The sequence below is a fragment of the Stenella coeruleoalba genome (genome assembly GCF_951394435.1).
Source record: "Stenella coeruleoalba genome assembly, chromosome: 4".
Classification (NCBI taxonomy): Eukaryota; Metazoa; Chordata; class Mammalia; order Artiodactyla; family Delphinidae; genus Stenella; species Stenella coeruleoalba.
In genome coordinates, this window is record NC_137149.1 from 60,210,003 (window position 1) to 60,232,962 (window position 22,960).

At 32.6% G+C, this 22,960-nt stretch overlaps 1 long non-coding RNA gene across 1 annotated transcript in view; it reads left to right on the forward strand.

Annotated features, from left to right (window-relative positions):
* The window catches only part of LOC307185963, a 445,156-nt gene extending 423,443 nt beyond the window's left edge, over window positions 1–21,713 (forward strand). The window contains exon 4 of the long non-coding RNA XR_013828218.1: window positions 20,448–21,713. This is a non-coding gene — a long non-coding RNA (uncharacterized lncRNA). The remainder of the gene's footprint in view (window positions 1–20,447) is intronic.
* The last annotated feature ends 1,247 nt before the right edge of the window (window positions 21,714–22,960 follow it).

Below are 22,960 nucleotides of genomic sequence, written 5' to 3' on the forward strand. Positions count from 1 at the left end.
GTCTTGTACAGGAGATACCTTCTCAGGGAGTGTTGGAGAAAGGAATACTCTCAGTTTTTGAACATGCAAGTGGGAGACTTATCCCTCTAGTGAAGTTGGTGGAATAAGAAAAAGGGAGGCCTAGAATATAGCTCTTATCCAAACTCTGTGAACCCAATTGGATATATGGATTGAGATCTGTGTATCACTTATTAGGAGACATTAGTAACTGGAGTACACCAAAGTGAGAATTCCTAGCATTGTAACATCTTGAAAATTTTTACTACATTTATTCTGCATAACATTTGTGGGTAAAATTTGATCAAAAACCTCACATTTTTTCTTCTGGAGCCCTTCATCTACTATGTATACTGCCTCACAACCTATCCTAAACGCCTACTCTTTGCCGTTTCAGAGGAGAAAAACCTCATTCTCTCCCTGACTTTGATGACATGTTAGCTACTGTATAAAGCAGAAAAGGGGCATGGGGCATGCCATATATTAATGGACTTAATTTAGTTGGAGTGAAGGCAATATTAAGGCAGGAGAGAAGGACGTTAAGATGGGTACAAGCATAGGTAAATATCCCTCATCTCACTGCTTCTTTAAATTAGGTCTTACATAAATAATGTTTTTTGTAAATTCAGAGGTTCGATTATCTATTGGGAATAAGGAGGAGAAAAGGGGAAATTTAGTAAATAAAATTTGAAATAAATGTTATGGAAAATGGGAGATTAAACTAAATGAGAAATATAGTAGGATTGCCAAACATTTTTGATAGTCTATTGGAGTCGTTAATCATTAATTTAGAGTAGAACCAATTTTCCTCGTATATTACTTTCTCTCAGTGTTCTCTCATCTTCTCAGGTAAACTGTCCAATACAGTGACACAAAGACACAGCAAATGAATATTAAAATATGGGTTAAAATTGACTTCTTTTCATTCTAGCCCATATGTTTAACAACTTTGTACTAAAATATATGTGTATATAACATATATGTGTATATACTTAGAAGTTACAGCCCTTATAGTGAAGAGTATTATTCAAGTATGTTAATCTTATATCAATTAATAAAAAAAACCTAGACACATTTAGAAACTCTCACCATCCATCAAGTTTTCTTTAGTACACCTTCCTTTATATACATTAAATACTAAAAAGGCTTTTTACAAAAACAAAATATTTTATAATTCTTCTTACCTTTAAGGTTTAATGTTTACTATTGGAGTTACAGAAAAATTATGAAAATGCTTGAAACTTTGCACCAAAGGCAATGGCTGCAAAAGCTTGTTATTGAAATGGAGCAATGGGTTGCAAAAAAAAAAAAAAAAAAAAAAAAAACGAATTGAAACTCAATCAGCATCTCTTTCTCTCCACCTTCCCCCAGACTTGTAGAAGATAGAGTTTGAGAATTACCTACCCTTTCTTTAACATGTTTTGTATAGCATGTATGAAAAGAAATCATCTGAATATCATTATGAATTATTTATTCTCTCTAATCCAAATTTAAACTGAGACCAACTATAATTTACCTAAAAATACTAAGAACTCGTGAGTAATAAATTACACAAAAATCCCATGTAAATGTGAATACTTTTAAAAAAGAAACCTATGGAGGGGGCACTGTGGAAAAGACTTCTAAACAAATGCCAGCAAATTTTTGACTAGAGGAGGGATTGATAAAAATGGAATACTCAAAAGCAGTTTCCAAAAGCAGATGGAGATTCAAATTAATAAAAACCAAAACTATTAATTTGAACTCTACAATAGAAAATAAATTGCTTTGCAGAATTCATACTCCCAGCTAGCCAAAATATTCATGCAGAAGCCAGAGAAACTGGCTGGAACCTTTAAAGTAGATACCTGCTTTAGATAAGAGTTGAGAAGAGAAAATTAACCCTAATACTTCATGCCTTTCTAAATTGACTTTTCAGTAATGAAAAATGATTCTGGAATATCAATGTCTGTGTAGGGTATAGAAAAAAACTTTAAGAGGAAAAGACTTACAGCAGGAAAACCAACAAAAGTGCTCATTGTTACTTAAATTAATTATTAAGTCATTAAAAATAATCATGTCCCCTGATTTGGAAATCTGAATTGTGATCACAGCTTTGTGAAAATCAGTCACGTTAGTGTATTATTGATGGTTCGAACTCCCAATTATGAAAGACTCAGAAGACAGCTAATGGCTCCTATCACATGAATTTGTAGAGAAAATTAAATATAATATATTACTTAATGAAGCATAGAGGCTATTAGTGCTATTACCTGTAAACACTTGCAGAAAATGAAAAAGAGGATTAGTTTTGTGTTGCTCCAAACCCTCAAGTGACATATAGCAAGGTCAACTGGAAAGGATGAGGAATATTAGAATGTTGTGAACAGACAGTAATAGAGTTGAATTGTAAACAGAAACAACCCTTAAAAAGAAGGAAATATAATTCTACTTAGGACATTCTTTTTAAAGAGAGTACATATTCAAAGATTACCATGAATATTTCCATGATTTCAGACATAAGAAAAAAATAGCATCATGACTTTAATTTTATCTTGGGTCATTCTAAACTTTATATTACTTAAAGAAGGTAAAATGGATAGTATATTAGTCAAGATTCTCCTGAGAAACAGAACCAATAGGAGATATACAGATCTTCCTTGACTTATGAGAGGGTTACATTCTAATAAGGCCATCATAAATTGAAAATATTGTAAGTCAAAAATGCATTTAATACACCTAACCTACTGAACATTATAGCTTAGCCTAACCTACCTTAAACATGCTCAGAACATTTCCATTAGCCTACCGTCAGGCAAAATTATCTAGCACAAAGCCTATTTCAAAGAAAAGAATATCTCACATAATTTATTGGATACTGTACTGAAAGTGAAAAACAGAATGGTTATATGGGTACAGAATGGGTTTGAGTGTATCATTTGTTTACTATTGCGATCACATTGCTGACTGGTAGCTGCAGCTCACTGCCAGTGCCCAGCATCATGAGAGTAGCATAATGCATATTGCTAGCCCAGGAAAACATCAAATTCAAAGTACAGTTTCTACTAAATGCATATCATTTTTGCATCTTCATAAAGTTGAAAGATCATTAAGTCAGGGATCATCTGTCTAGATATCTCCAAGTATTAATAAATATATTTATTTATAATTGGCTCACACAATTATGAAGACCAAGAAGTTTCATGATCTGCAGTCTTCGAGCTGGAGAACCAGGAAAGCCAGTGGTGTAATTAAATCCGAGACCATAGTCTTGAGAACCAAGATGCCTATGTCTGAAGGCAGGGGAAGATGGATGTCTCTACTCAAAGAAAGATCGAATTTGCCCTTCTATCACCTTTTGTTCTATTCAGACCCTGAATGGATTGTTTGATGCCCATCCACATTGGTCAGAGTGATCTCTTTACTTAGTTTACCAATTCAAATGCTAATCTATTCCAGAAACCCCCTCACAGACACATTCAGAAATGTTTTACCAGCTATCTGGGTGCCTCTCAGTCCAGTCAGGTTGACGCATAAAATCACATCTAGGTAGTTAAGTCAGAACATAGACTTTTAATCTGGATCAACCTGAATCGAACTCATGTCCTGGTACTGGGGTGCTGGCCAGTTGAATACATCTCAATAGATCACTTTTAAACAATAATGATGGTAGCTTCTATAAAATGAGAATAATAAAGTGTTTGAACTGACACCTTTATTGAAGAGACAATAAAGAGACTATAAAAGTCATCTCAGCAATAAACAACAAGTTTCATCTTTATTGGGAACTCTAAATAATTGATACTGATGGCCCAGAGCATTGTATGGAAAGTTTGAGTCACTATTGAAACTTAACAATGAAAAATATAATCATCAATTAACAGTGTCTGTCCTGGACACAGGATAGGAAGGTGTGTGTACTATGGATTTACCAATCCCAATCTCTTGTAAGGGTCTCTCTCCTTTGAAACTTCTCACCTCTGTCTTAGAAAACAAAAAACTGAAACCTAGAGAGATCATATGTCTGATAAGAAGGAATGTGGGACTAGCTGTTAATCTTTCTATTATTATCATAGTTTATTCCATTTTTGTTGCTACTTCTTGGATTCTTAAAGTAATAAAATAAATTTATTTTTGTATGTATTCCTCTAGAATTCAATCTTATCACTCAATTTCTCTCTATTCCAGTATTATCAATTTAAATTTAGTAAGCACATTTTATTTATTATTATGCTATTGTAAAAAAAAGAAATATAACTACTAAGGGTTGAATGTTTAAGTTAAAACGCTTATGTTTAGTAATAATGTCAATAAGGCACTATGATTATAAGAACACTTAAAAATCAAATGGAGAGATGAGACATAATCAAGAGACTTGAACTTATCTTTTTAAAAATATTTGATATTTACAACAAGCTAACAAGAAACAATTTCATTTTGACAAAATCACATTATTTCAACCTATATTTAATTTGAGTAACTCCTTTGAGTTAGCTACCATTCCAACAAATTTAAATTCATGATATGGTGTCCCACAGATAGAGCATAACTATAACACATTGGTTATTTCACCTTTTCCTAGGATCAGTCTATGGGTGCCTTCTGCTCTTGCTTTATTGGCAAGTACACTATCCCTTGAAATCCAATAGGAACCATATCTCCTTATGGGCCAAATGGCTGATTTTTAAAGTGTTAAGTGGCAACTTCTTTCATCATATCCTGAATGACAACCTGTGTTTCCCTTCTCTTATTCCATAATATTCCCTCTGTTCTTAAACACGTATATTTTCTTGTGTTATCCCAGTCTTTTCTGTGGATCTTCTACCATGTATATTGTGAAGTCATAAGGAACCCTCCCTTTTGCCAAACAGTTAAAGCAATGATCTCTGGGGGGAGATTGGAAAAAAATAATAATTTTTAATTTTGACTTTGTTTTATACAATTTATATACTTATATTATTTTAAAATAATATAGTATATTTACTTTGAGAAAAATGGAATATTTTTATAAAGTTTGCCTTTGTACTTTAAATTTCTTTGCAGTTTTTCTTGGCTCTTTATGGAAATATTAATGAAACATCACAATGAATGGTACATAATATTATTCATGAGATTCTAATGAGAAGCATGATATATCTATTACTTATTTGATATTAAAAAGATATTTTATAGACTTATATTCAGAGCTTAACATAATTTTGTTATTTCATTTTCATATCTCTTAGCTTTATACTTAGGCAATTTCTTTTAGATTTTGCTCTCAGAATCATAATATGCATCTTTAATTTATCATAATATATTTAACGTTAGTACTGTACTATTTCATGTAAAATGTAAGAAACTTGCAAAAGCAGTTTTAATATGCTCTATTCATAGTACTTTGTCATACATATTACATCAACATATGTTACAAACCTAATACAATATTATAATTCTTTCTGAAAGCAGTACTATATTTTTAAGAATAGAGAAAAAATCTACATTATGCATATCACTATGTAATATTTACCATTTTGGGTGTTCTTTACTCTTTCTTATAGATCTGAGTTTTCATCTGGCTATTTTCTTTTAGCCGAAATCCCTTCATTTAGTACTTCTTATGTGCAGATTTGCCAGCAAAGAATTATCTCACTTTTCCTTTATAGGAAAATGCCTTTATTTTACCTTCATTTCCAAAGGATACGTTTGTAGGATATAGAATTTTTCAATGACAGGACTCTGATCCCTTTCAACACATTAAAGTTGTGATTCTACCATTTTCTGTTATACATGTTGTCTAGTGAAAATTCAGCCATTATCTTTACGTCCTCTATGTAATGTCTTTTTGTCTCTGGTTGCTTTTAAGACATTTACTTTTTAATCTTCAGTTTTATATTACTTGACTATGATGTGCCCAGGTATGGTTTTCTTTGTTTTTATTCTGTAATGGTGCCTTGAAAATCTCAGATCGCAAGTTGTAGTCTTTGAATAATTTATGTAGAACTTTTTCTTTAGGTTTAGAGGTTACTTGTCTTCTGTACATGGAAGACAAAATAATACCCTAACTCCATACCTACCATTCACACTCTGTTTTCTAAGGTAACCACCACCTGGTGAATATATTTTCTAACTTTTTTTTTAATGCTCATAAACACACATATGTTTGTTTTAAAAAATTAATATTACACTTATTGCTCTGTACTTGGTGCTCATCATTTAATGAAATATTATAACTATCATTCCAGGTAAATAGTTAATAAGTAATGTCTAGACCATTTTATTAAATAGTGGCATGCTGTTCCACATTAGATAATTAGCATAATTAATTAAACCATTCCTTTATGAATATTCAAGTGGTTTCCAGTTTGTTACCACTTTGTTTAATTATAAGTAAAGTATGACTATACTTGTGTTTTAAAAAGACCACTCCATATCCAGAAGACAGGAAATCTTAAACAAGGAAAAGTCAGCTGTATAAAAATTATTTACAAAGTGGCTTAAAGATTTGAAGAAATCATTTGGAAGGAAATAATATGTACAGTAAGACTAGCTGGGACAGAAAGGCAAGGAACATTCTAGAAAAATACTTCTGTATGGGCACATTTGTGTGGGTGAGTACAGACAGTTCGTTATTGAAAACTTGAAATTGGAGACAAGAAACGATAGAAGATGACATCTAACTAATATTCATGGTCCAGACAGTAAAAGTCCCACAAGTGAGTTTGTTCCAAGGACTACAGTTTTTTGTTGACTTTTTCTGTTTCAAATATATCAAAATAATACTGTTATTTAAACTTGTATGTTTTCATTTTTTTCCTTAGTCTGTGAAAGGAGCATAATTCAACTCAGTTTTACTTTTCTTCAGATTCCTAAGGGTATTCTCATTTATAAAGCAGAAAAGAAAATGAATGTGGGTTAAATAATAATCATTTAATGTGAAATACAACTATCAATTACAGAAATTCATTAATTAAAGTAAATATTTGCCAACAGTTCTATATCCTTGCATTATTTTCAAGATTTTCTATCAAACACACTCATTAAATTTTATATATTAATCAGAATGTTTACTGTTTAATTTTGCCCATCATTGCTTTATATTTAGATTTTGAAATCTTTTTCCACTATAATTTTGAAGCAATTAGCTCACAAGAAAAAAAAAATAATTTGCAGGTTTGTGTAACTGCACAGATGTTAGTCTGCTACACTAGGAAGAAAACAATAGCAGGATTCTAAGATTTTCCTTCAAAGAGAAAATAAAGAGACAAGAACATGCACACATTAAGTTGTTCTTCACTTGATAATTCCTATAAATCTATTTAAAAGTTGCATACAGTAGACTGAGCTTAATAAAAGTGTGGTACTGAAAATTGTTTCTGAGCTCCTGAGATTAGTCTACGCAACTTTTAGAAAACTAATTAGTATATGGGAAAAAATGTAATTAAAAGAGACATACTAAGCCATTGTGGATGGTTTACTCTTTTTATTTCTTACTCTTACATGAACTTAAAGGCAGAAAATCAAAAATAAAGAAATTATTTTTCATTCAGCTGTACCAAAGTTTAAGAACTTAAATTTGAAACAGCTTTATCAGTTGACTTTTCTCTGTTGAGAGGGTTTTAAATAAGTTCAGTTGTGAAGACCATTACAAAGGTGGACATAAACCTCAAATTTTATACAAATATTTAATTACTCCTAACCAAACTGCCCCTCAACTTGTTCTGAAACATTCTTATGCAAAGGATACTGTAAATTACATATATACATTTATATTAGAGAGAGGCTCCATTAAGTATTTTAATTTAATATTCATTGAAATTATCTGCATGTGTAAAATTAAATAATTTTTAGTGTGTATATTATTTTATTATTCTGCATATCTGCTCTTCCAAGTACTGATCTACTGACATTACTGGTCTGTACACATAAAAATATCAATTCTGTTGACAAAATTACATTTAACTAATTGGTATCATTATTACTTTATCTAATAAATAGTTTTGAAATGTACTAGATGAATTGCATGACCTTATACTACCTAGTCATTATTAAGACATCTTCCCACTTCTTTCCATCATTGATTCTTAAGGAGTTTTCCTCTCAGCCTGCTCTTATGTCATATTTTTAATAAAGTGGCGAATACATGACCTTATTCATCCTTGACTGTGAGGTACAATGGCAAACCAGGATTTCCACTGGGATGCTATGGCTGGCATCTTCACAAGTAAGGTCAGATTACCAATGACGGAGCTTTAGAAGTTTCAGAATTCAAGTTCACCCTGGATAAGTTTGGATGCTTATCTGAAGCTTATTCAAACCTTCTGAATCAGTAAAATTGAGCTGTAAATGTCACAAAGCAGACTTTCTCATGAGATTTACTATACTTTAACTTCTGTTCCAAACCAGGAAAACCAAGAGGATATTTTCTCTTGCAATGTCCTTGTGGCTCTTTTTCAATCCATAAATCAAAGGGTGAGAATGGAAATGCAAGGGAAAAAACAGACAGAATCTAAATTTACTTTCATATGTATATATATATATATATATATGTGTGTGTGTGTGTGTATGTGTGTGTGTGTGTGTGTGTGTGTGTGTGTGTGTATTTACATGTATGGAGATTTTATAAAATGCAGTTGGCAAAATTGGAAAACATTCTATTCTTATTGAATTTTTCAAACCTAAAATGTGTCTGGGTCCAGTTTTCTCATTCAATGAGTATGTAGAATTAATAGAATTTATGTCATTAATGGATTTTCAAGATCAGTCAGAGAATCAGTCTATGAAACTGCACTTCTAATCTCTAAAAAGCCATCCCACAAATGTGGATATTGAGCAAATCTAGAAGGAACATTTAATACCTAATCTCCTTCAAATCTTATGCCAAGAAGAAATAATATAAATTCAGGACCAATGTCATATGTCTATAATTTTAGTTATCTATCTACATAAACTTTACATTTTTACATATTTTTATTTCAAATACTGGTAATTAAATGGAATGCTTGGCATAGTGACTGATAGTAGTAACATAAAGGTAAGTAAATCAGCTAGTGGGCACACTTCCTGCATTTGCCTGTCAAGTTTGTCACTTTTTTGCCCTTGTATCTTGGCAGCCAACAGAATCTAAGAGCCTCTGGTTCCTAATCTGTAAATACAGATAATGATAACACTTAATTCATTAGTGTTGGTGAATTTAAGAGATAAGCGCTAATCTCCTAGCACAGTGCCAAGCGTAAAATTAGTATTAATGTCATTATTATTATTTATCTAAACTTATTTCTCTATGCTTATATTAAATATTGTACCCTATGTGTCATGAAGTGTAGAGTAGGGTTTATAATATTTTAACTTCCTACATTCAGAATATTACATTTTCTACAAAATATCTTTCTTTGAGAGTCTTGTCATCTCTCTACTACCCTCTACTATTCCACTTTTCTGTCTTTCAATATCGTTCCAGTTATTCCCTACTCATTCATCAAGGACATAAACTTGTGTACCAATTCATACATAAATTCTTACAGATACCCTGTGAAATGTGTCAAAAACAGGAACTCTCCCAATTTTGAAATCAATGCTGATTGTATATGGTGAGCAATTCCTTCTCAAACTAGATACGGAAAGATAACCTAAGAATGGGTTAAATTAGAGTAGCTTATTTCCCTCTATTGTGAAAATTAAAATGTAAGCCTCATTTGTTAAAAAAAAAATCAGGAAATGTGTTACTATTTTCCAGGAGTACTATTGCTAAGTTTTACTATTCTATGTGATATTTTGTAAATAACCCCACAGTATCTATAGGCAAAGTTCCATAACCTGAGGAGAACTGCAATATAGTAGATACCTATATGACCGGAAGAAGACTACCTAAAAACTTAGAAATGTATAACATGTGGTGTAGAACTTTCTATATTATGAGTACTTCCTGACCCAGAGCCATTCAGTTGTGTGTCCAGGGTACAATAACTTACCCTTGAAGGAATCACTAGGATGAGTCACAAAGAATTGGACTCAAAAGGCTAGAAAGACTAAGAGGACTCTTTTTATTAAAGGGCTTATTTTAGTACTATTTACTTCCTGCTGATCTTTTATAAATCTTTCTAGTCTCATAAATCTTTAGTCTCCTCTCAATCTCTTTTTCATATGTTAATATATTTTAAGAAAGGGAAACTGATGCCAATTTTCTTCTGATATTATTGCCTTAAGGAACAAAAAGAGAACACTCCAGCTTTAGGAAAATGAATGCTCATACAATGAATTGCATTAGTAAAGTAACACCACACTCTATACCTACAGTTAGAGCAACAGTTATTTCTGTATTCCTATACAAATTGATAGAGTTAGTACATTTATGAATTTACTATCCCAAATGCTTTTTTTCACAGTCATTTTTTATCATGAGAAAACATAGATAATTCCCAAAGACTCTTAAATAACATTTAATAAGTGAATAAATAGAGCCAAATGCACAGCTTCCACTTTTTAGTCATTGAACAATTTTTTTTTTTTTTGATAGTTTGAGGTTATCTGAGGGTGAACTGAAAGGAAAAATAGAGAAAAGAATTAAGAATAGAATACTCACTTCTCAGTGCCTTGACCTTCCTCCATTTGAGAGCCTCAGCACTTCTCCATTGCCTCATGTTGGGTTCCACCTGTGGGTTCCAAAATTCTAATAACTCTTACTATAAAAATTTACTCCTTCAGATCTCTCAATTCTTACTTTCATTTAACCTCCTTTCAACTCAGTAAATCTTCTAATGCATGGCCTTTCCTTTCTCTTTGAGTCTCACTTTCACAGCACTAGCTACTAGTCTCAACTTACTCTGAATAAACTACCTTATTTTGCCATCAATTCAATTCTCTCACACTGATAACTTCAAATACCTAAGCTTCTTGTTCATCCACACTAGTGGGTGGCCTTATTTCTTCAGAATCCAATCAATGCCCGTTCTTATTCTATTTAGGGGAAAAAAAAAAAAAAGTACATTAGTTTCTCATGCCTGTTTTAACAAATTACCACAAATCTTGGTACCTAAAACAGCATACTTCTCTTGAAAACAATCACACTTTTCAGGGTCATCCAAAATCAGTTTTCCTGGGCTGAAATCAAAGTGACAGGAGGGCCAGTTTCCCTCTAGGGAGTCTGGGAAGATCAATTCCTTGTCTTTTCCAGCTTTCAGCTACATTTTTTACATTTCTTGGCTCATGGCTCTTTTCTTCATCTTCAAAGACAGCAGCATAGTATCTTGCTTCAATTCCTACATTGTCTTCTGTCTCTGTAGTCAAATCACCCTCAGCTTCTCTCTTATGAAAACACTCTTGATTATATTTATGGCCCACCTCGATAATTCAGGATTATCTCACCATCTCAAGAGCCTTAATTTAATCACATCTGCAAAATTCCTTTTGCTACAAGATTCCAGGGGTTAGGACCTGGATATTTGGGGAGGCCATTAGTCATCCTACCAAAATCCAGGTAGTTTTCACTGCTGGAGAAAAATTATGATTGTGTTGGTGGGTGCTATTACAAATCCTTGGTCTTCAGTTTCATTTAAATCTCCAACCACTGCCATCATTCTACTTTATGGTAAATTAAGAGTCCCAAGGTTCACTGTACCATTTCCTACCTCAGTTGCACTGGATGACTTATCCACAGGGTTACTTTAGTAAAATCTCTGCAGCCAGTACCTCATATTCTGCTCTAATTCTTGGATTAGGATTATTTAGTCAAGCATACAAACAGAATTTTGGACCTGTCCCGATCTCTTGTATTCCCTCTACCCTACTCTTCTGTAAGATTTCAGTGTTCCATATTTCAGAAAAAATGAGAATATCTGAAACATATTATGCTCTTTCATACTTTTTCACTTGTGATTTCTTCTTTCAGCAACTTCTCTTTGCATCTCACTTAAATGATTCTACCTTGATTAGTTCCAAGTCATAATCTGATATTTCCAGTTTTTGATTAAATACTTATAAGTTAAAAATTAACATAGACTATTACCCAATAACATATGACACCTCAGCCTTTTTTATTAAACAGTAATATTACCAAAGTATGACATAAGTTTTTATGTACTCCACCATACTCAAGCAGAGTACTCGAAATCATTTCTACTTCCATGAAGCTTCATGCTGCAAGCCATACATCTCAATAAGAAAAATCTTCAGTCATATTTTTAAAGAGGTAATATGTTTAATTAATTTAAAAAGAAGAAGAAGTTGTGTATAGTTTGGGAGGATGAATTAAATCATCTATGCTCTAGATAAAGCAAAGATTTGCTTTGCTAAAAGAAAAAAAAAACAAACAAAATCTATACGTAAGGATAATGGGAAATAATGTTAAGATGACTTCTGCAGAGAGAGCCTTCACAGTAAGCTATAAAAATTTGAAACAGAAGACAGTAAGAGTCAACCTACAGCATGGGAAAATTTTCATAGTATCTATGTTGATCAGAGAGAAAATTTTATTGAATAAAAATAGGTAAATATATTAGTTTATATACTATATATAACAAATATTTTTAAGTGTTTTTAAAACTATACCTGCTATGACATTTTTTTAAGCAAAGGCAGGGGAACAAAAGAACCCATAAAAAGAAAAACTACTGGCCAGGGATATGAAAATAAGGAAGTATATTTAAGGTATTTGGAGGTAGAAGTAGGAGAATAACTTGGCAATAAAACATATTTAAAATACAACCAGACTTCACATTCTTGCATAAGATACACCAGGAAGGCTTGATGTAAATCTATATGGCGAGGAGTTCCACTTCAATATTTGGCTTCAGGAAGACTATAGATAGATATCAGGAATCTGTTTTTGTATTGTTTTGCTTTGTTATGCTTTTTTTTTTTTAACAAGTCCTTATTATGACTCTGATGCACAACAAAGTTTGGAAGACTTTTTAGTAGTTTAGTTTTGTAGGGTTTAAAAGGATGAGAAGGGGCTAGAGGGAAAGGTATTTTAGACAGTAATAAAAATAGTCAGCAATTATTTGAGCATGTATTTTTTGAATACACTTCTTCAAAATCTTTATATATACTATCCCATTTATTTGTAACAATGCAATGTAGTATGCTCTTTATCACACCCATTTTATTGATATATAAACAGAGAATCAAAAATATGAAGTAAATTGTCTTGAGTGATAATGTTGAATCAGCACTCAATTCTGGACATTAATACCAGAGTCATCACTTAGTAAATGTGGGACAATGTTTTGCTGGTGACCTCAGATAACCAGCCCCAAAGGAAGTTTTAGAAAGGAGTAATGCAAGAGACATGTATAGGAAGGTAACCTGTACATTCTTTCCAAGAACATACATCTCTAATGTGATTACATGCATGACACAAATGCATAATCATTCAAAGTCCAAATTTTCTAAAACAGTGCAATAATGTAGTTTCTCTGTTGAGATGAAGAGATATGTATAAAGGTATCCACAAGTATTCACCCCCCAATGCCATCATCCTATATTTATAGCCTACCACCTGAGTAAAAGAGCTAAAAACCAAAAATGACATGAATAAAGTACCTAAATAAGACTTCACACTTAAAATGGATTTTATCAATCTATCCAGTTTGTGCTCCTAGTCAACAGCTTCAGAACAAATGCCCTTTAATTTTCTAATTTTTGATATGGGATTTAAACAACAGATTTAACAGTTGAGACTACTGATAGATTGGAGTAAAGAAAATTAACTTTGCAGTCGCAGATTTTAGAAATATATGTATATGTATGTGTTTATCTCTCTCTCTCTTTCTCCCCCTAGGATGCAATGAGCACTGAAATCTAGAGAAAGAAAATACTGTAAAAGTTTACAGGATCCATTGAGACCCCACACATGAAAGCATTCATTTTTCAATCCCCGTGGCTATTTGTTTGCTCTCATAGATGTTTTTGAAGCTTTAAGAGATTATGATTAAATAAGATTTTACCAAGCGAAATCTCAGCTCTTAGCTTCAAAAGTCATCATGAAAATACTATCCTAGCTGCCAAATTCAGCTGGCACTACTGAACAGTGCTTTCACTTACAAAATTTCAATTTCACTGTTAAGAAAAACAGATGACACAAATTTCCTATTTTACAGTAAAGCAAAAGATTGCCTAAAACAGTCTTTCCCAAACTGTATGCCAAAGAGCATGGTTACACAGGCTTTTAACACCAGAAAACAGATTTTTTTTTTAGGCAAATACATTTAGGAAATTCTAGGTAAAAAAAACTAAATAAATTGCTTTTCTGTATTACTTAGCAGAACCATATGAAGAGGTTTTGTTAATCACTAAAGGAGTGGGGAGTAAAACATGCAGTCTTTTCTAAACATATTTTTATACAGAATTCTTGCTATTCTACAACATCTCAAAAGAGCATTTCCTCAGAAGCCACATTTTAATTTCCTACAATTTCAATTGATACACAATATCAGGTAGAATACTTACTTTACTGCATTTGATTTCAAGATTTATAAAACTATTACAGGGATTTTTCCCCAAAATTGTGAATAGAAGATGATAACTATTCTCACAAATACATATCAATAACCATTACTAAATATTTCAGTAGGCTTCTAATGTTCCTATCTGCCCTTTTGCCTTATACTGCTTTTATCCACTCTTGAGGGAAACTACTCATTCCCTACTAAAATTATATGTAAGTACTGAGAACTTTAAGTGCAGTTCTTCTTTAAGTACCATTGTGTGGTTATACAACCTACTGATGACCTATCATAGTACCACATCAGTCATTCACACTGATGGTTGCATATGTATTGGGCAGTCATGGGGTAGAAGAAGAGAACATCAGTTGTTCTGCCCAGCATAGTATTCATCCTATCATCACTTTGTTGGTGGGAATTACTTGTCTGAATAAGAATCATGTGATATATTAGGGCTAACTCAACCCACCTGATCATATAACTGGAACCAATTCCCTATAGTCTAAGTATGATTATGTAAAAAATTGTGGGGTCAGAGTTGAGAAAGAGAGAGAGAATTAATCTTGGCTCTAAAATTTATTTGAATAAGAAACTCAAAGCCATATTGCATAAAGTTTCAATGGTGAACAGAGATAATTAATTGGGCACTGTACTGTCAGGGTCAAGAACTGGTTTATAATCTGGTCATTAGTAATTTCTTCCAACTCTCTAGTGAGCTATTTTGCAGAACACACGCGTGATTGTCATTTCGTTGTGTTCTTGATGACAATAAAATATGTATCTTCTAACTGTGTTATTTGACAACAAATATTTCCAGGAGCTCTTTGTATTTTTCACTCCAAACATAATTGTTATGATCAGTTTCATAAACTTTTCAAGAAAAATGTGACTTTTAACACCTTTCCATATCATACTTGAATGATAATACTATGGTGAAACAATTTACAACCAAGTTAAACAATTTAATATTGGAAAGCAATATATTATGTGTATTCTGGAGAAAAACTCATTTGACTTCTTAGAAAGGGCACTCTATGCCTTATATGTAAAATGACTCAACATTTTGATGACTACTAGAGATAATTTCGTAACACAAGAGATGATGTTTAAATGGGTTACATTTCTTTAAAATATTTATTTTCATCCTGTTGACATTTTTCTTTTTTATATCCTTTCCGTTTTTAGTTCCTGATAAGACTTCTTATCATTAGCATATCAAAATTCATGTTTTAGTTACAGGTTTCTGTTCAAAAATGGTTCACTTAATCTTTTTCATTCATTGAACAATTTTAACCTCAAAACTCATTTGATTTGCTTCTCCATTTTATTCAGTCTTTTCCTCAAATATTACCTTTACTTAGAGATCTTCCAATGACCACCTTACTTAAAATAATCATTCTCTATCACTCACCATCTTTTTACCTTGCTTTACATTTCTCTACAGTAAATACTATGTGAGATGTTGTTGCATATTTATTTATTTAACTAGTTATTGTGGTTTTTCCCACTAGAATATAAGGTTCTTGAATTTGGAAACTTTGTCTTGTTCACTGTTGAATATTTACCTCTGGGCACACACTAAGCTCTCCATTAACTTTACTTTCTTAATGGCTAAATTGTAGTATTCATAACTACTCAATGAAGAAATATATTTTTATTTTTAATTGAACACCTTTGGAGTGGTTTAAATATTCTGTGAATTGAGAAGCTAGAGCAACACAATAGTATACATGAAAAATGGTAATTTAAAAAGTGTAAACTCTAGCATGCAAATGCTATGAAACTGTATTGGTTAAGATGAACTGTATCTTATTGATGAAATTTCAACTGATACATTCAATTTTTGTAGCATATGTTCCACCTTTAAAAGCATAAATATCCTTAAGATAAGTCTTACATATCAAATTTGTAAAACAACTGCCTTTACTTGCCTTTCCTCTTAAACTAAGCCACCTATGAGCCACTTCAGAGACCAACAGGGACCACCTGATTTTCATTGTCCAACTTTTGGAAAATATTTCCTCAAAACCAAAAAGTGGTTCTTTCTCATCTTTGCCTCCTCAGTATCTATAATAGTTTTCAGCACATATTAAGTGTACTTTAATGTTTCTTTTCAATAAATTAAGAAAGTAATAAACTAAAGAATATATGAGGGCTTCCCTGGTGGCACAGTGGTTAAGAATCCGCCTGCCAATTCAGGGACACGGGTTCGAGCCCTGGTCTGGGAAGATCCAACATGCCGTGGAGCAACTAAGCCCATGTGCCACAACTACTGAGCCTGTGCTCTAGAGCCCGTGAGGCACAACTACTGAGCCCGTGTGCCACAACTACTGAAGCCAGCCTGCCTAGAGCCCATGCTCCACAACAAGAGAAGCCACCGCAGTGAGAAGCCTGCACACTGCAACGAAGAGTAACCCCTGCTCACCACAACTAAAGAAAGCCCCTGCTCAGCAATGAAGATCCAACGCAGCTAAAAATAAATTAATTAAATAAATTTTTAAAATATATATGTATTTGTGTGTATATATATATATATGTGTGTGTGTGTGTGTGTATACATATATACTTGTGAGGAAAATAGGTTGATTATAGAATAGATTCCCTTTTGTTAATCGTAATGGCAGAGTCACCATCTGCTTCTGATTTTTTTCCCTTATCACTGCCCAGTTCTCAACAATGGAGGGGAGTCTAGGCAGAAGTATCATGATAATAACTAGATTCTCCATTTTCTATGTATATCTCTATTGTTAGAATATAATCTCAAAGGTCGAAATCGTGATTAAAGAAACTTCCTATTTTTCATCACCTTAAATGACATATACTATATATATTCTAATGATAATCGTTTCTCTTATGTCAGTTTTCTGATTGCCAAATAATGGTGATACTCTTAGGCTATTACAATTTATAGCAGATATCACTGCTTTCAGAATGTATTTTGAGAAGAGTGACCCCAGGTAGAGAAGACTAACTTACTTTAAATGTTTGTTGGGAATATAGTACTAGCTGTAATATTTGAAGCTGATACTTTTTTGTAGGTAAATTTGCTCTGTGTAATGTCAGAAGTTAGTACTTTCCTCCTCTTTTTCTTAACCATCTTTTCTTATGGTTCCCATAAACCTTTTCTTCTATCTGTCAATATATCAAGAAAAATTATGATAGTATTTATTAACTTCTCATAGGAAGTTTACATAAATTTGATAATTTTCCTAGGAAAAAAATTGTTGTTGAATGTACTTATAATTTAATGAGTAGGCAAAGGCTTACCATGTGAAACTATTTTTTATTTTTAACATACAACCTACACTGGGGACCAACTATGCCTGAACCAGCCCTCAATAGAAAAAGAAAAAATCATCCTTTTCATTTCCATTAAACAGAAAAGAAAGGGAAATAACCTAAATATTTTCCTATAAAATTATAGTTTAAAAAGGATGCTGATTAACATATATGCTGTAATTTCACATTAATTCAGTTTAATATAATCGTATGCATAAGTCATTAATATGTCTTGTTCTGTTCAATAAATAGAGCAACTTCCTCTCTATCAGTTGTAAGTGTACTCAGTTTTACTTTTATTTAGAATAAATTTTATGCCTTATTCATTCCTTTAATTGCTTTTAATTGGCTATAGGTTTATGCTGACTTCTATCTTATTCACTTATTTCCATCGTTAAATTCTATTTGGATTGCAAAATATCAGTCATGAGGCAATTATCTTTGAACTAAGTGAGTTATCCCTTACAGTCTCTTAGTTAATTTATTTTCTTTCCCTCATAGCTAAATAAGCCTTCAGAAATTGAACCTTTTAATTTAATGAGGAAAGGATCATAAAGAAGTTGATGAGTAGTGAGAAGAGTTGAAGACTGACCCATGCATTTTTTCAATCTTAGTGCTTACCCATTTATATAGGAAAGACCTGGAAGAAAATACCCCTCTCAGCAACACAGGATTATCTGCCAGTAGATTGATTAGTTTAGCCTTTTCATAGAGAAATAATAACTAGCTTAACCAGCGAGTGCTTTGGAGTGAGGGACTATATATGGAAAAAAAGTGGGAGAGCAGTCAAGGAGGTACTAAGGCACTTGAATTTTTCCTGTGCAAAATTTATTATAACTCAGAATTCTCAAGAGACCCCTGGGAAATATCATGCTCTGCATGATAATCCCTCCCTGATGTATCCTCGTGGGTATCTTCAGCAGAGTAGAGTATTCCCTCTGGTTGCATTTATTTACAAACATTTTCATTTATCCATAACACATAAGAAAGTGTTATCCATATTACACAGCAAACAGTTAAGAATTTAATGACTATAATTAACCATTTTAAATTAAGGTTTTGTTACAAAGCTCTCCAAATTTTCATGCAGATATTCACTACAAAAATAATGACAGCGAATTTGCCTAAGTAGGTAGAGAAGTCATTCATTTAGTGTTCCTTCCATTATCTTAGAACTTCCTAAGAGTGGATTCTCCCCACATAGCTCTCTCCTTTTGGAGACTGACTTCATATTTCAGAAATGTAAGTAATAAATATGTATTGGTCACTTAATATATGGAACATACATGCTAGGAAGAATAGTAGTCAAAGTAAGAATAAAGCACAACTTTTGATCTCAGAGAGGCTACAAACTAGTACAAAACACACACACACACAATTAGAATTCTGTCTAATACGTGATAGGTACCATTATTTACTATGGACCATTTCACAAAGAAGGAATCATTTTGCTGTGGGATTAGTGGGTGGTTTATTTTTTTCAGAGGTCTTGAGAAAAGAGTATGTTTTCAACTGACAAAATGGAAGCAGATCTAGAATGTACAAATGAAAAATAATTTTATGTTTCAGCCATGTTTCTACTGCTTTTGAAAGTGATTTAAGTTCCCTGACTTTTTTACTTATCTTTTAGTGATTAAAATAGCTTTTTAACTTCTAAGTTATTGTCTGAATTAAAATAGGTGTATGAGATATGCAAAGGATTTTAAATAATTTAGGTTCTCTGTAAATATAAAATAATGTTGAACTATAATAAGAAAATGACTGTTAATTATTGGGTCTGACTATGTGCTAGACCCATGTTGTTTTTACATCACTGATCTGAATCCTTACAAAAATTATGAGGAAATTAATTAAATTATCCTTATTATTCTGATAAGGAAACACTTCTGAGAGGCTAACCAACTTTCCCAAGTCACTCAAATAAGAGTTAACTAATAGTTTCTCTTTGAATAAAGCAGAAATTTTTTAATTGCACTTTAAAAAGTAAAACTGGAGACATGTCTGAATTTTAGCATCTTATTTAATATAAACTCATTTTTGAATAGAAATATAAATAGTTTATAGCACAGGGAACTCTGCTCAATACTCTGTAATAACCTAAATGGGAAAAGAATTTGAAAAAGAATAGAAACATATATATGTATAACTGAATCACTTTTCTGTATACCTGAAACTAACACAACATTGTTAATAAACTATACTCCAATATAAAATAAAAATTTTTTAAAAAGAAATATAAATAGTAAAACAGCCAAAAAACTAAATGAAAAAATTATATTATGAATCAAAAATTGATTTTATACTATACTATTGAATAGAGATTCTGTGTTTTATATTTTCTATCTCATTCAAGTATATTGTGTTTGCAAGTACATTTTATAGCAAACAACAAAACACTGGTCACTGCATAAATGAAAAAAACAATCAAATGTGTAAAGCTTTCATAGAATTGTTAATTATCATCAATTATCGATATTATAATATAATAATAGTTGATGTTATAATTATTTTAATCTCTAAATTTTAACAAAAAGCTATAGTGTTTACTTAAATACATTTTAAATATGTCATATCTCTCAATCTGGATTTCACAAAAAGTGTGTGTTTATAAACCCGAAACTTTTTGTTAGAAAAAAATGATACTAAAGAGTACTTCTTAAGAAGCAAAAAAAAAAAGATGTGTGTGTGTTAGAAAAGGCTGTCATAAAGAATACAATAAAAATGTACCCTATCTAACAAATAATGGTAATTTATGCTTTTCTTATATTATAGGAATGAAAGAGTGAGCAGTTCCTCCTCCACATAGTTTTCTTCAAGGACTTAAACTAAGGTAATCTTTTCCAAATTCTACATATGACTTCCAATGTTATGCTGGACACCAATATGCAGGTGACTCAAAGGAAGAGAAAAAAAAAAAGTGGAAGCTTATAACGATGGCTCCCAAATTATTCGATACTTCTATCAAAATATGAGGTTTATGTCCTACCCCATAAATCTGGGTGGAGGGCTTCCCTGGTGGCGCAGTGGTTGAGAGTCCGCCTGCCGATGCATGGGACACGGGTTCGTGCCCCTGTCCGGGAAGATCCCACATGCCGCGGAGCGGCTGGGCCCGCGAGCCATGGCCGCTGAGCCTGCGCGTCCGGAGCCTGTGCTCCGCAATGGGAGAGGCCACAACAGTGAGAGGCCCCTGTACCTCAAAAAAAAAAAAAAAAAAAAAAAATCTGGGTGGAATTCAGTTAATCCAGTGTGTTATGTGTAATGCTATGTGACTTCCGAGGCTGGTTCAGAAAAGGAGATGATAATTTTGCCTGGTGTTCTCAAGGTGTTTACTCTCAGAGAAGGCAGATACCATTTAAAAATTCCCACTACCCTGAGTCCATCTTACTGGAATGTCCCATGTAGATGCTCCAGTCACAATTCTTGGCTGAACAGAAAGTCTAATTGACAGCCGGCATCAACATCTAGCCACGTAAATGACTTAAGATCTCCATGAAGTCAAGGGGATCGTTCAGGTGATTGCAATTTCATGAAAGACTCTACCCAAGAACAGCCAAACCAATCCTTTCTCAAATTTCTGACCCCCACCCCCCCGCAGAATTTGAGAAAAATAGTGGTTATTTTAAACTGCTAAGTTTTGCAGCAATAGTGTCCATTAGAAAAACACAAGAGGTTTGTATGACCTGTGTCTGAAAAAGGCACATTTAACATCTGTTAACATATTGTTTTAGTCTGTTGGGACCAGTATAACAGATTAATACAGAATAATGCAGATTGGGTGGTTCATAAACAACAAACACTTATTTCTCATAATTCTGGGAGAATTGGAAAGTCTAAGATCAGGACACCCGCAGATTCAGTGCCTAGTGAGAGCCCACTTCCTGATTCATAGACAACTGTCTTTTTTCTGTGTCCGTACATGGTGGAAGAGGTGAAGGAAATCTCTAGGGTCTCTTGTATAAGGGCATTAATCTGACTAATGAGGGCTCCACACTCATGACCTAGTCGCCTCTCAAAGGCCCCATTCCAAATATCATCACATTGGGGATAAGGTTTTAATATGTGAATTTTGGAGGATACATTCATCCTACAGCAGATATCATTGGCTAGAACTCAGGAACATAGCCACACATGACTGCAAGGGGAGACTGGACAATGCAATCTAGATGCTCAAGAATGTTAAAGAGGAATGTGAATTTGGCAAGCATCTCTTAATGGACATGTGATAGAATATTTGTGTTGGGAATGAGAAAGGAGAAATAAGCAAGAGAGTATACACCGCCCATCATTTATTGGTTTCAATTCTTCTTCTTTAATGCTTTGAGGAAGGGGATAAGGCACAGAAATGCAAGTCAAACTTTATGAAGTATTTTTCATAGCAAATTTTTATAACCACCTCAAATACTTTTCTGTAGTCTAGTTTGAATGTCCTGGAATTAAGCTTTTGGTAGAAATTCCAAATTGCCACTAGTTTAGTTATTTTATTCCCTGTCTCTTTACTTTTCTAATAATTTAATTTCCATTTGTCAATCTATTCAATAGTCTTTGGGCTACCTTCCTGATTTTCATATAGCACCACATATACAGCAGTTACTCAATAAGTGGAAATAGAAGAAAAGTAATAGTTATTGAAAACTCACAAAATGTCATGCACAGTGTTAGTTACTATACTGGGGTTATTTCTTTTAAATGTAAAACAATCCTTCAGGAAATTTATTATCATACTCTGTTTCACAGATGAATGTATTATTTCACTGAGTTTCACTGAACAACTTTACCGTTGTTATCTATTTCTGCGTAAAGTCATGTCTTTGAATTTTGTCAGTATTGTGAAGATTATCATAAATATATAATCTTAAGAGTTTTAATTATTATTTATATTGTATAAGCAGCATTAGGGGAGTAACCAAAGAGATATTTCAAACTCATTTCACTTTTGCCAAAATGAATATATCGCAAAAGCTTTTTTATATTGTAACATTTTTCAAATACCTCGCACAAAATAATGCTCAAAATCATACACAGCTAGGTTAAAAATTTACTTTTGATTCATAAAAGGTAAAGAAAACACTGAAATTAGAAACTGACTATAGAAGTCTAGGAGGAAATCAACTATGTCTCCAGCCAATAAAATTATCCAGATTAAATCAATATGATTTTTAAATGCCATTCTTGTCAACTTGATTGTAGACTCTGCAATGGCAGGGTTTTCCTAGTCTCATTCCTTATATCTCAAATGGTTAGTGTGTTGACTAGTCCATACTACCTGCTCAGTAGACAAATAGACC